Raw genomic sequence first — 13,522 nt, forward strand, 5'->3', positions numbered from 1 at the left:
AAAAAGAATGCAACATATACAAGTGTGCAAAATGAATCCTGATCTAGATACATTGGGATGATTTACAGTTATTTTGAATAACCCCTTAGAGCCGATTGATGCACCGGTGGGCAGTGGTGTAAAGTACTTAAGTAAAAAATACTTTAAAGTACTACTTTGAAATTATTTATACTTTTACTTTTGATACTTAAGTATATTTAAAACCAAATACTTTTAGACTTTTACTCAAGTAGTATTTTACTGGGTAATTTTCACTTTTACTTGAGTAATTTTCCATTAGGTATCTTTACTTTTACTCAAGTATGACAATTTGGTACTTTACCACTACTGCCTGTGTGTCAATGTAAGTAACATAATAAAAAAATCCTCATCAAAATCCATCAGGTTAAGCTTAGAGATATGTTTTTTGCATTGGATGTGTCTCAATCCACCCATCTGCCGATGTCGAACTTCCACATCTGCGGTGAAAGGTGACCCCATCCCGAAAATCGGTATTCTCACGAAAACGTCTGTAGCGTCCGAAAGGGGAGACTATCAAAATGGAGACTATTCATTTTTTATATATATATATTTATTTTATACCTAAAGGGATCCCCACTCCCAATAGCTTAGACTTTTAAGAAATAACATATGGTTCCATTTGTAATGTTTTGTTATTTTCTTTCACAGCTGAAAGCTTTAAAAAGTCTGGACTTAAATATAGTACCAATGTCCTTTTCCCTCTCTGCACCATACTTGGAGCAGTTATTTTGTGCATATCAAAACTATAATATAATAGCATTGGTATTCAACCATTTACTTTCTGTGATGTACTAGATGCCTTGTTAAAGATTGATGTAAAATAAATCCATTGGGGCTGATTTGTTTGATCCATTTTTTCTGCCCCCTGATTGCTGAATAATTAACCCATATTTCTTTACCTGATGATTATATCTCATACTATCCCCAAGGTTTGGAAGACTGCCCATGTTCACAAAGGTGGTGACCCTTGCCTTTCTTGCCTAGCTAAAATTTATCCTTAAAATGAATCCCTGTTTACTTTAACAAGTCTGTAAAAAAATTGTAACCTGCAATTTAATACCGATGATACTGTTGTGTATGCTATTGCCCCTATGGTTGCCCATGCTCTATCTGAACGACAGTCTGCCTTCATTGTATTACAGAAAAACTTTATTGACCTGAAATTAGTATTGAATGCAGGTTAAACTAAGTACTCTATCTGTTGTTCTCAATGATTTAAGCATGTGTACTTTGGATGGTGTCCATATTGATTGTGTCCCTGCTTACAAATATCTGGGCATCTGGATAGATGAAAAGCTGTCTTGTACAAAGTATATTGGAGTTGCAGCTGCCACTTCATTAAAGCCTTTAGATGCAGTTTTTCACAGTACTCACCACTTTATTACAGACAACAATTTTTGTACTCACTGCATTCTTTACCAGAAAGTTGGTTGGTCCTCTTTGATGTCACGTAGTTTGATACATTGCTATGTTTTATAAAGTCCTTTTACAAAAAGTCCTACTGTACCTAAGATCAATACTAAACTTTAGACATACAGTACGAGTTACCACACAGGGTGTCAGGGATGGCTAACTCTGGAAATTCCTTGGGTTTCTACTGAGTTAGATAAATACAATTTTAGTTTTCTTGCACCTTATTTGTGGAACAATCTTCAAAATGTTTTGGTGCCTTTGGCAATTCAGAAAGCTGTTTGAGGACCTTATTACTAATGTGTTTGTTTTTTTATGACCATGTTTTTCTTTCTGCTTGCATTTGATGTGTGTATTTTCTCAAATTCATGTAATTCCCGGTTTCTCTAATCCCCTCTCGCACGCACGCACGCACACACACTTATGCAAATTGACAGATGAATTGAGAGTTGTTTGTTAGGCTTCATCATCTTCATTGTGATGGGCAATGGAATCTTTTTTCTGCATTCGGTACCATCTTTGTCCCTGAACTGGGCCTCGATCTCTGCAGGGTCCATGTAGGTATAGAAATAGGCCATGATGGAGAAGATGACAAACACTGCCACTAGGAGGGAGGCGAAGAGGACAAACTCTGCCCACTGCAGGAGGAAAAAACACAAAGATTTGACACGTCACATATTTACATCATCAGATCTGGCCTTTGAGGTATGATTCATGGGCACTGAAGACTTCAACTCTTTCACCCATAGAGTCAGGGCTGGCTTTCCCAATACGGAAACAACGTGCCGCAAGAGGGCTATGAGTGTGTCCTCAGAGGACATAGAATGAGAGAGTTATCAGGAGAGTGTAGTGTAGTGGCACTGTACCTGTTCTACTTTATACTTTCCCCTGTTGTTGGGCAGATCAGAATGATTCAAATTCAGCACAGGGCCTAACAGATGACTAAATGTAGACTAGAATTGAATCGAGGGAAACCGGTTGCTGAGATTTACTGGGATTTACTGCCCAAAACCAGTCCCTTTTCCGTGATAACTGCTAGAAACCGGTAAATGATGATCAATTATTTAAATGAACAGCATGGAGTGAAATGGAACTGTTAAATTATATGTGATGTCTAAATCTGGCTTCTACGGCCTCTGCATGATGAATCATCAATGCTCATGGTGGGGACAGACAGTCCATCTCAGTATGGAGTGCAGTTCACAATGCATATAGACCTATCATCTATCTCATCATGGTACCTTTTATTCTTGTGACAGGTAGGTCTGCATTTGCTGCAGCTATGCTACAGTAATATAAAGACCGAATGCCCGTCAAATGTATCCATCTCCATCTGGTTTTAGGGGTCACCTTATTTTTTTATTGTAAAGAGTTTTAAAACAGCCTATCACTTGAATATCGTTGCTTTAAATCAGTGCACGCGCGAGCACTCTCTCACAGTCTCTCTCCATCAACTCTTTCTCTCCATGATTCAAATTGCATCCAAAATAGATCATCCTGTTCTAGATTGATATATAGGCCTATATATATAGATGTCCTAGCCTACCTCTTTCAGGTAGTGCACTAGTCAATGCACTATTCACCTTATATGTATCTAATTAATGATGGGTTATGCATAATAAGCTTATAATTTATAGCCGTCTCTTGTGCAATATGCACACACCTGTGCTCTGCTGGCCTCTCTCCTTAAAAACGCTCCTTAGCTCTATGAGTCCCATACAGGAAAAGCTAGACTAGAATAGCTTTCTGGACATTCTTTCTTTTTTGCATTTCTAATACCAATAGACTATTCAAAAAGGGAGGCAAGCCCTTTTTTGCTGAATGTTAAATACAGCAGATCATATATCTCGCGGGATAGTTTGAAAGAAGACCGAACGCAAGACGGCGGTAGGCTATGGCAGTTATTCATTCAGACCCATAACCATTCAATCTTCATAAAGAGAAGACCTTCCGCATCTAATTCTAGTTCCATATTATTCAAGGATGTCATTAGAATGATGAAGATAAGGACATCGAAACGTATTTCATTTAACTGTTGAAAGCCAGGAAGGAATGAAGTAACGATGGAGCGAGAAAGAGGAGGTAGGCTAATAACACTAGGGAAAATATGAGGTATACAGGACCAGTTAGGACACACCTACTCATTTAAGGGTGTTTCTTTATTCGTAATATTTTCTACATTATAGAATAACAGTGAAGACATCAAAACTATGAAATAACACTTATGAAATCATGTAGTAACCAAAAAAGTGTATTTTCTATTTGAGAAATATCAAAGTAGCCACCCTTTGCCTTCATGACAGCTTTGCACCCTCTTGGCATTCTCTCAACCAGCTTCATGAGGTAGACACCTGGAATGCATTTCAATTGACAGGTGTGCCTTGTTAAAAGTTAATTTGTGGAATTTCTTTCCTTCTTAATGCATTTGAGCCAATCAGTTGTGTTGTGACAAGGTAGGGGTGGTATACAGAAGATAGCCCAATTTGGTAAAAGACCAAGTCCAGAACAGCTCAAATAAGCAAAGAGAAACGACAGTCCATCATTACTTTAAGACTTTAAGGTCAGTCAATACGGAAGATTTCAAGAACTTTAAGTGCAGTCGCAAAACCATCATGGTCGAATTGCAGCAAAGAAACCACTACCAAAGGACACCAATAAGAAGAAGAGACTTGCTTGGGCCAAGAAACACGAGCAATGGACATTAGACTGGTGGAAAATGGTCCTTTGGGCTGATAAGTCCAAATTTGACATTTTTGGTTCCAACCTACTCTGTGCATTTGTGAGATGCAGAGTAGGTGAAAGGATGATCTCCGGATGTGTGGTTTCCACTGTGAAGCATGGAGTAGGTGGTGTGGGGGTGCTTTGCTGGTGACACGGTCTGTGATTTCTTTCAAATTCAAGGCACACTTAACCAGCATGGAGCGATACGCCATCCCATCTGGTTTGCACTTAGTTTGGGTTAGGCCTCGTCTCAGAGGAATACTCCTCAGAGCCAGATGCTGATGACAGGTAGCCCTGGACAGCTGGCATCGGAACCCACTGGGAGAACGGGGACCCTGATGACGGGCCTTCAGTTGGTGGTGGTGGGGGGGGGGGGGTCATTGGAAGACTTCTGCTGCAAAACATCAAGTGGGAGATAAGGTTTGAGATGACATAGAAATACTCCCCTAGATTCACGCCCATTGGTTGAAAGAAAGGGAAGTGATTATTGCATGAGTGAGCCCATAGGTTAATCAGCAACCGTGGTGGAATTGACTTAGTGTGCCATGCTCATAGGCCGAAGTTAAATAGGTGGATGACATTCCGAAACACTTGCTAATAGTAAAGGAGGAGGAGAAACATGACACTAAGCTGATGAGGTAACATTATAACCACCATCATAGTCATACCTGCTATGCTGATGGGTGAGAGAAAGCGATATGAGTTATGAGTTTATTTGATGAATGAAAAGTGACGATCCATTCAGACCAGCCTTACTGATTGAACTTTCATAACTACATGATACCTTTCCATTCACAACCATAACAGTAGACCCTTGCATAGAAAAACAGTTTCCCACAGTAGCCTCAGGCGTGTGTCCATCCATGGAGAGTGGGGCCATCACACAAGTCCTTGGGGAAACATTTGAAGGAGAGACAGGGGGGAGAGAGAAAGAGATTACACCTTTTTTTAGTTATCTGAACTGGTTTTTGAAGCTTTGGATGGTCTGGACAGAGAGTGCATTTGGTATATGCAAGAAATAACTGTGTAGCATACTCAGTTGGTGTTTTAAAACTGATTACTTCTTCTGGGAGGTTGCCTGGAACTTTTTCCTCTGTGTATATATTGAACAGTGCATTCCAAGTCATTGGTGGGCGGCCAGATGACATCATTTTGGAGTTCTTGCGGTGAATCAGTCTGTCTCAAATAAGTGCAATTTTCCTATGTTTACTTTTGTGATGGCAGGATATGCCATCACAAGGGGCAATGCCAAGTGTTATTGTTTGTGTAGGTCACTTTTCCTCTGCCAAGCTGACTAAAATGCTTTATTATGGGCTCATGTATTGACAGACCGATCTGTTTTGGGGATTCACCAAATTGGACCAAAACAGAAAATGGTACATGAGCTTTCTGGGGCAGCTTTTTGCCTCTTTAGGCAAGTTGCCTTTTTAGTTTCTCCCACAAATGTGCATGCAACAGATTCTTTGAAAACTGTTGTTTCAAGAAATTCTTAAGACTGTGTGTGTTAACACAGTCTGTGAACAGACATGTTCACACTGACTGAAGGGTAGATTACTCCTTTCTGCAAAGACACTCCTTTAACTCACACCTGATGGAATGACTTTTGCCCCAGGTTTACTGTACGTGCTGAAAATCCTTTTAGTTAAAAAAAAATGCTAATATCCTATTTGTAGCATCTACACAGATGCTTTTTAGATGGCTTGTGACTGTTACAATCTTTGGAAATGTCTGTATGTTTTCGGGTTATGTGGGTGGCAAAATCATTTTTAAAACCTCTTAGTTGCAAAGTCCCCTGTTTAGGGGACCTGTGTGGTTCTGGTATCAGTTCCAACCAAAATTGTAATTTACAATTAGATCTGTGGACACCATAGGTCGAAATGGCTTGCATTGATTCCCACGGACACAGAGTATATTTTCTGAGCCTTTGTAACGTAGGATGTGAAATCTGAAGTCACCTGAAGCCGGGATGTCCCTCCTACACTTTCATTCGCTCTTCCAACTGTCCATCAACTCCTGGCTGAACCCTACGTCACAGCCACAAAGCATATGCCTGCAATCGTTACATCGTAGCGCACCAGGAGAAAATGGTTTCATCATGGTAACACATTCAGAGATTGATTTATAGCCATTAATCTAAAATAATTTAAAAAACACTTTCTGTTTGTCATAGACAACCAAGCAGGCATGGAGGGCAGTGTAGATGACGCAACAAGAGAAGCCCCTTGAGACGACAGCAGGTGAATTGTCATGTTATCTCTCTTGATTGTTTCACACTGGGGGCAGTGATAATGGCCATCTGTCCTACAGTAGCGGTGCATGGGTAAAATCACCAGTGAAGCCAAGCTGGGGGGGGGGGGGGGGGGGGGGAATCCATGTTACAACCTGTGTTGTGATAATTGCGTTGTTTGGTTTATAATATCTTGTTAGTTCAAATGTCTTGACACCGTGATATATAGGGCTAAGGCCGAGACAATAAGGAGACAGTGGCAGAATAAATTCCACCACACCTTTGTTTCATCACAAAACCGGAGAGCAACATCTGCCCAGTGAAGTCATTTCTGACTAATTAATTGCCTAATTAATTAAACCACAAGTCCAAATCTCCATCCATGGCTAATTTAGGAAAGGGACAATTTTAGCTAGCTAGCTAGCCACCAGAGGACAACAACACAGCGTGATGATGCAACAATTCAATTTTGTTCTGTCAATGAAGTTTTGCTTCTGATGTGTTGTGATTGGTGTGAAGCCCTTCCCTTGATACTTTTTTGGGTACACCAGTACAATTCACAGCTGACCTCACTCAGTTTACAGTGCCTTGCGAAAGTATTCGGCCCCCTTGAACTTTGCGACCTTTTGCCACATTTCAGGCTTCAAACATAAAGATATAAAACTGTATTTTTTTGTGAAGAATCAACAACAAGTGGGACACAATCATGAAGTGGAACGACATTTATTGGATATTTCAAACTTTTTTAACAAATCAAAAACGGAAAAATTGGGCGTGCAAAATTATTCAGCCCCTTTACTTTCAGTGCAGCAAACTCTCTCCAGAAGTTCAGTGAGGATCTCTGAATGATCCAATGTTAACCTAAATGACTAATGATGATAAATACAATCCACCTGTGTGTAATCAAGTCTCCGTATAAATGCACCTGCATTTAATGTGATAGTCTCAGAGGTCCGTTAAAAGCGCAGAGAGCATCATGAAGAACAAGGAACACACCAGGCAGGTCCGAGATACTGTTGTGGTTTGGATACAAAAAGATTTCCCAAGCTTTAAACATCCCAAGGAGCACTGTGCAAGCGATAATATTGAAATGGAAGGAGTATCAGACCACTGCAAATCTACCAAGACCTGGCCGTCCCTCTAAACTTTCAGCTCATACAAGGAGAAGACTGATCAGAGATGCAGCCAAGAGGCCCATGATCACTCTGGATGAACCGCAGAGATCTTACAGCTGAGGTGGGAGACTCTGTCCATAGGACAACAATCAGTCGTATATTGCACAAATCTGGCCTTTATGGAAGAGTGGCAAGAAGAAAGCCATTTCTTAAAGATATCCATAAAAAGTGTTGTTTAAAGTTTGCCACAAGCCACCTGGGAGACACACCAAACATGTGGAAGAAGGTGCTCTGGTCAGATGAAACCAAAATTGAACTTTTTGGCAACAATGCAAAACGTTATGTTTGGCGTAAAAGAACACACCATCCCCACTGTCAAACATGGTGGTGGCAGCATCATGGTTTGGGCCTGCTTTTCTTCAGCAGGGACAGGGAAGATGGTTCAAATTGATGGGAAGATGGATGGAGCCAAATACAGGACCATTCTGGAAGAAAACCTGATGGAGTCTGCAAAAGACCTGAGACTGGGACGGAGATTTGTCGTCCAACAAGACAATGATTCAAAACATAAAGCAAAATCTACAATGGAATGGTTCAAACATAAACATATCCAGGTGTTAGAATGGCCAAGTCAAAGTCCAGACCTGAATCCAATCGAGAATCTGTGGAAAGAACTGAAAACTGCTTTTCACAAATGCTCTCCATCCAACCTCACTGAGCTCGAGCTGTTTTGCAAGGAGGAATGGGAAAAAATGTCAGTCTCTCGATGTGCAAAACTGATAGAGACATACCCCAAGCGACTTACAGCTGTAATCACAGCAAAAGGTGGCGCTACAAAGTATTAACTTAAGGGGGCTGAATAATTTTGCACGCCCAATTTTTCAGCTTTTGATTTATTAAAAAAGTTTGAAATATCCAATAAATGTCGTTCCACTTCATGATTGTGTCCCACTTGTTGTTGATTCTTCACAAAAAAATACAGTATTATATCTTTATGTTTGAAGCCTGAAATGTGGCAAAAGGTCGCAAAGTTCAAGGGGGCCGAATACTTTCGCAAGGCACTGTAGCTCAACGATGATTGGCTATTATTATTATGAAATACTTGCTGGCTTCCCTTGCATTCAATGCTACGGGCGGCAACAATGTCGTACTCTTTTTGATCAGACAGCATCAGGGAGACGGGCTACACAAACTGAGACAGATGGGCGCTGTTTCATTTGCTCGAGGCTTTATCTGGTGAGATACAGTCAGCCAATTGAAAGACATTTATGAAACACAGAGAGACTAAAGATACACTATTTTCTATGTTTTTGTCTTTTTTCCTTGTACATTCTTTTGGGGGAAGCCTGGCTTCCCTTGGCACCCATGAATGCATGCCACTGCTGTTCTGCAGTCTAGCTATCTAGATAAAAAGGCAGAGATATGAGTGAAGCACCGCTTGACAAGAATAATACAATCTACAAGACTGCATGATTAAAACATCAGCATACCAGACACTGCCTTCTTTGCACATCTACACTGTGTAGAAAACATTAGGAACACCATCCTAATATTGAGTTTTTGCCCTCAGAACAGCCTCAGTCCGTCGCGACATGCTCTACAAGGTGTTGAAAGCATTCCACAAAAATGCTGGCCCATGTTGATGCCAATAATTCCCACAGTTGTGTCAAGTTGGCTGGATGTCCTTTGTGTGGTAGACTATTCTTGATACACAGGGGAAACTGTTGAGCGTGAAAAACCCAGCAGCACTGCAGTTTTTGACACACTCAAACCAATGCACCTTGCACCTACTACCACACCCAGTTCAAAGACACTGAAATCTTTCATCTTGCCCATTCACCCTGAATGGCACACATACACAATCCATGTCTCAATTGTTTTAAGGTTTAAAAATCATTATTTAACCCAGGCTCCTCCCCTTCATCTACACTGATTGAAGTGGATTTAACAAGCGACATCAATAAGGGATTATTGGATTCACCTGGTCAGTCTATGTTATGGAAAGAGCAGGTGTCCTTACTTTAATGTTGTGTACACTCAGTGTATGGCTCAATAGATTGGCCTTATCAGCGGGCCTCTTTCTGGTGCAAATGATTCAATACCTTATGTCTTCCCATAGTTGGATAGCTAGTAATTTAATAAACTAGTTAACACAGCTAGCTAGTGTGGATGTGCGTTGACTTCCTTGAGTCAGTAGCAATGTTACAGTAGCTAGCAGGTTGGCTTAAGTATTGCAAAGAAATTGAAGGAGACCCACCACTTGATGAACTGAAAGACAGTGAAATCTCTTAGTAGGGCTCTATTCAATCTGTATCTCTGAAACGTTATAGATATAAATTGTCACACCGTGATCTGTTTCACCTGCCTTTGTGACTGTCTCCACCCCCCTCCATGTGTCAGGTGTCACCCATCTTCCCCAGTGTATTTATACCTGTGTGCTCTGTTTGTCTGTTGCCAGTTCGTCTTGTTTGTCAAGCCAACCAACGTTTTTGTGTCAGCTCCTGCTTTTCCCCAGTCTTTCTTTTCTCGTGCTCCTGGTTTTTGACCCTTGCCTGTCCTGACCCTGTACCCACCTGCCTGACCACTCTGCCTGCCCCTGACTGCCGTCCTGTACCTTTGCCCCACCTCTGTACTACCGACCTCTGCCTGACCTGACCCTGAGCCTGCCTGCCGTCCTGTACCGTTGCCCCTGTCGCTGTAATAAACATTGTTACTTCAACACGGTCTGCATCTGGGTCTTACCTTGATACCTGATAATACATGTTAAATTAATTTATGATTGAGCCAACATATGCCACGTTTACAATGAATCCAGTCTTTTCTAACACGGGATCATTGTCTTTAAATTTCAATCACAGTAACGCTGAACTTCCTCGGTCCCGATTGAAAAGAGCCCCTAGGCATACATTAGACTATGACAAAAATTTTGACATTTTGGGAGCAATAATATGCAAATTGTCTGCATAATCTTGTCATCCTGAAGTCTGCGATCTGCATGCTCAGATTACATGAGTTTTCTCACATTGCAACCTGTCTGCTCGGCCCCTCACCTATCCTGCGATTTCCAGACGTATCGTGGCTAAGGCTGTGGCAGTCATGAAATTTTGTCAGCCAGTTATTGTCATACAAAAGTGAATGGTCAATCTGACATCTGCTTTGGCCATGCAGCTTTTACGGTAAAATGACCTCTGCATAAGTCAGGGCATTCATACTTGAGCTTCAAGGAAGTTGTCAAGGAAGTGAGTTTTCGTTTATACAAGACCTCCCGCCCTCACCTACCATCAACCAATCATGTCAATGCGGAGCTATACAGAACCTTCCGCAATGTTACAAAATTTGAGAAACGCACAGCGATGAGGTACGGAGCTCAGTTTAGCCTCTGCATGCCTCCGGAGGCTCTGCAATTGCATCACAACCTCCATACAAAGCCTCCGACCACATTTTCGGACCATGCATACATTGTATTTTTTATTCAATTATGCTCGCTTTGAGGCAAGCAACACTGAAGCATGCATGAGAGCACCAGCTGTTCTGGACGACTATGTGATCACGCTCTCCGTAGCCGATGTGAGCAAAACCTTTAAACAGGTCAACATTCACAAAGCCATGGGGCCAGATGGATTACCAGATGTGTACTCAAAGCATGTGCAGACCAACTGGCAAGTGTCTTCACTGACATTTTCAATCTCTTCCTGGCAAAGTCTGTAATACCTACATGTTTCAAACAGACCACCATAGCCCCTGTGGCCAAGAAAGTGAAGGTAACCTGGCTAAATGATTACCGCCTTGTAGCACTCACGTCGGTAGCCATGAAGTGCTTTGAAAGGCTGGTCATGGGTTACATCAACACCATCATGCCAGAAACCCTAGACCCACTCAAATTCCCATACCGCCCCAACAGATTCACAGATGATGCCATTTCAATCGCACTCCAAACTGCTCTTTCACACCTGGACTAATTCTCACCTATGTGAGAATGCTTTTCATTGACTACAGCTCAGCGTTCAACACCATAGTGCCAACAAAGCTCATCACGAAGCTAAGGACATTGGGACTAAACACCTCCCTCTGCAACTGGATCCTGGACTTCCTGATGGGCCTCCCCCAGGTGGTAAGGTTAGGCAACAACATCTGCCACACTGATCCTCAACCCTGGGGTCCCTCAGGGATGCGTGCTTAGTCCCCTCCTGTACTCCCTGTTCACCCACGACTGCGTTGCCAAGCACAACTCCAATTCCATCATTAAGTTGGCTGACGACACAACAGTAGTAGACCTGATCACTGTCAATGATGAGACAGCCTATAGGGAGGAGGTCAGAGAACTGGCAGTGTGGTGCCAGGACAACAACCTCTCTCTCAATGTGAGCAAGACAAATTAGCTGATTGTGGACTATACAAAAAGGAGGGCTGAACAGGCCCCCATTAACATTGATGGGACTGAAGTGGAGCGGGTCGAGAGTTTCAAGTTCCTTGGTTTCCACATCACCAACAAACTATCATGATCCAAACACACCAAGACAGTTGTGAAGAGGGCACGACAACACCTTTTCCCCGGCATGGGTCCCCAGATCCTCAAAAAGTTCTACAGCTACACCATCGAGAGTGTCCTGGTTGCATCACCGCCTGGTCTGGCAAATGCTTGGCATCTGACCGTAAGGGGCTACAGGGTAGTGTGTACGGCCCAGTACATCACTGGCGACATGGAAGGCCCAAAAATTGTCAAAGACTTCAGTCACCCAAGTCATACATAGACTGTTCCCACAGCAAGCGGTACCGGAGCGCCAAGTCTAGGACCAAAAGGCTCCTTAACAGCTTCTACCCTCAAGCCATAAGACTGCTGGACAACTAAACTAATCAAATGGCCACCCAAACTATTTACATGCTATTCGCTGTATATTATCTATGCACCGTCACTTTACAAATGACCTTGACTAACCTGTACCCTGCAAATTGACTCGGTACCTCCGCTCAGGAAGAAGATGCGTTCTTTGGTGCAAAAAGTGCAAATCAATCCCAGAAAAACAGCAAAGGACCTTGTGAAGATGCTGGAGAAAACCAGTACAAATGTATCTATATCCACAGTAAATTGAGTCCTATATCAACATAACCTGAAAGGCCGCTCAACAAGGAAGAAGCCACTGCTTCAAACCCACCATAAAAAAGCCAGACTACGGTTTGCAACTGCACATGGGGACAAAGATCATACATTCCTCTGGTCTGATGAAACAAAAATAGGACTGTTTGGCCATAATGTCTATCGTTATGTTTGGAGGAAAAAGGGGGATGCTTGCAAGACGAAGAACACCATCCCAACCGTGAAGTACCACCGTGCTTCTACACCTGCATTGCTTGCTGTTTGGGGTTTTAGGCTGGGTTTCTGTACAGCACTTTGAGATATCAGCTGATGTACGAAGGGCTATATAAATATGTTTGATTTGAATTTGATTTGAAGTACGGGGGTGGCAGCATCATATTGTGGGGGTGCCTTGCTGCAGGAGGGACTGGTGCACTTCACAAAATAGATGGCATCATGAGGTAGGAAAATGATGTGGATATATTGAAGCAACATCTCAAGACATCAGTCAGGAAGTTAAAGCTTGGCCGCAAAGGGGTCTTCCAAATGGACAATGACCCCAAGCACACTTCCAAAGTTGTGGCAAAATGGCTTAAGGACAACAAAGTCAAGGATTTGGAGTGGCCATCACAAAGACCTGACCTCAGTCCTAACTTCCAAAGTTGTGGCAAAATGGCTTAAGGACAACAAAGTCAAGGATTTGGAGTGGCCATCACAAAGACCTGACCTCAGTCCTATTGAACATTTGTGGGCAGAACTGAAAAAGCGTGTGTGAGCAAGGAGGCCTACAAACATGACTCAGTTACTCCAGCTCTGTTAGGAGGAATCTGCCAAAATTCACCCAACTGATTGTGGGAAGCTTGTGGAAGGCTACCCGAAACGTTTGACCCAAGTTAAACAATTTTAAGGGAATGCTACCAAATACTAATTGAGTGCATGTAAACTTCTGACCCA

The sequence above is a fragment of the Oncorhynchus mykiss genome, chromosome 3 (genome assembly GCF_013265735.2).
Source record: "Oncorhynchus mykiss isolate Arlee chromosome 3, USDA_OmykA_1.1, whole genome shotgun sequence".
Lineage (NCBI taxonomy): Eukaryota > Metazoa > Chordata > Actinopteri > Salmoniformes > Salmonidae > Oncorhynchus > Oncorhynchus mykiss.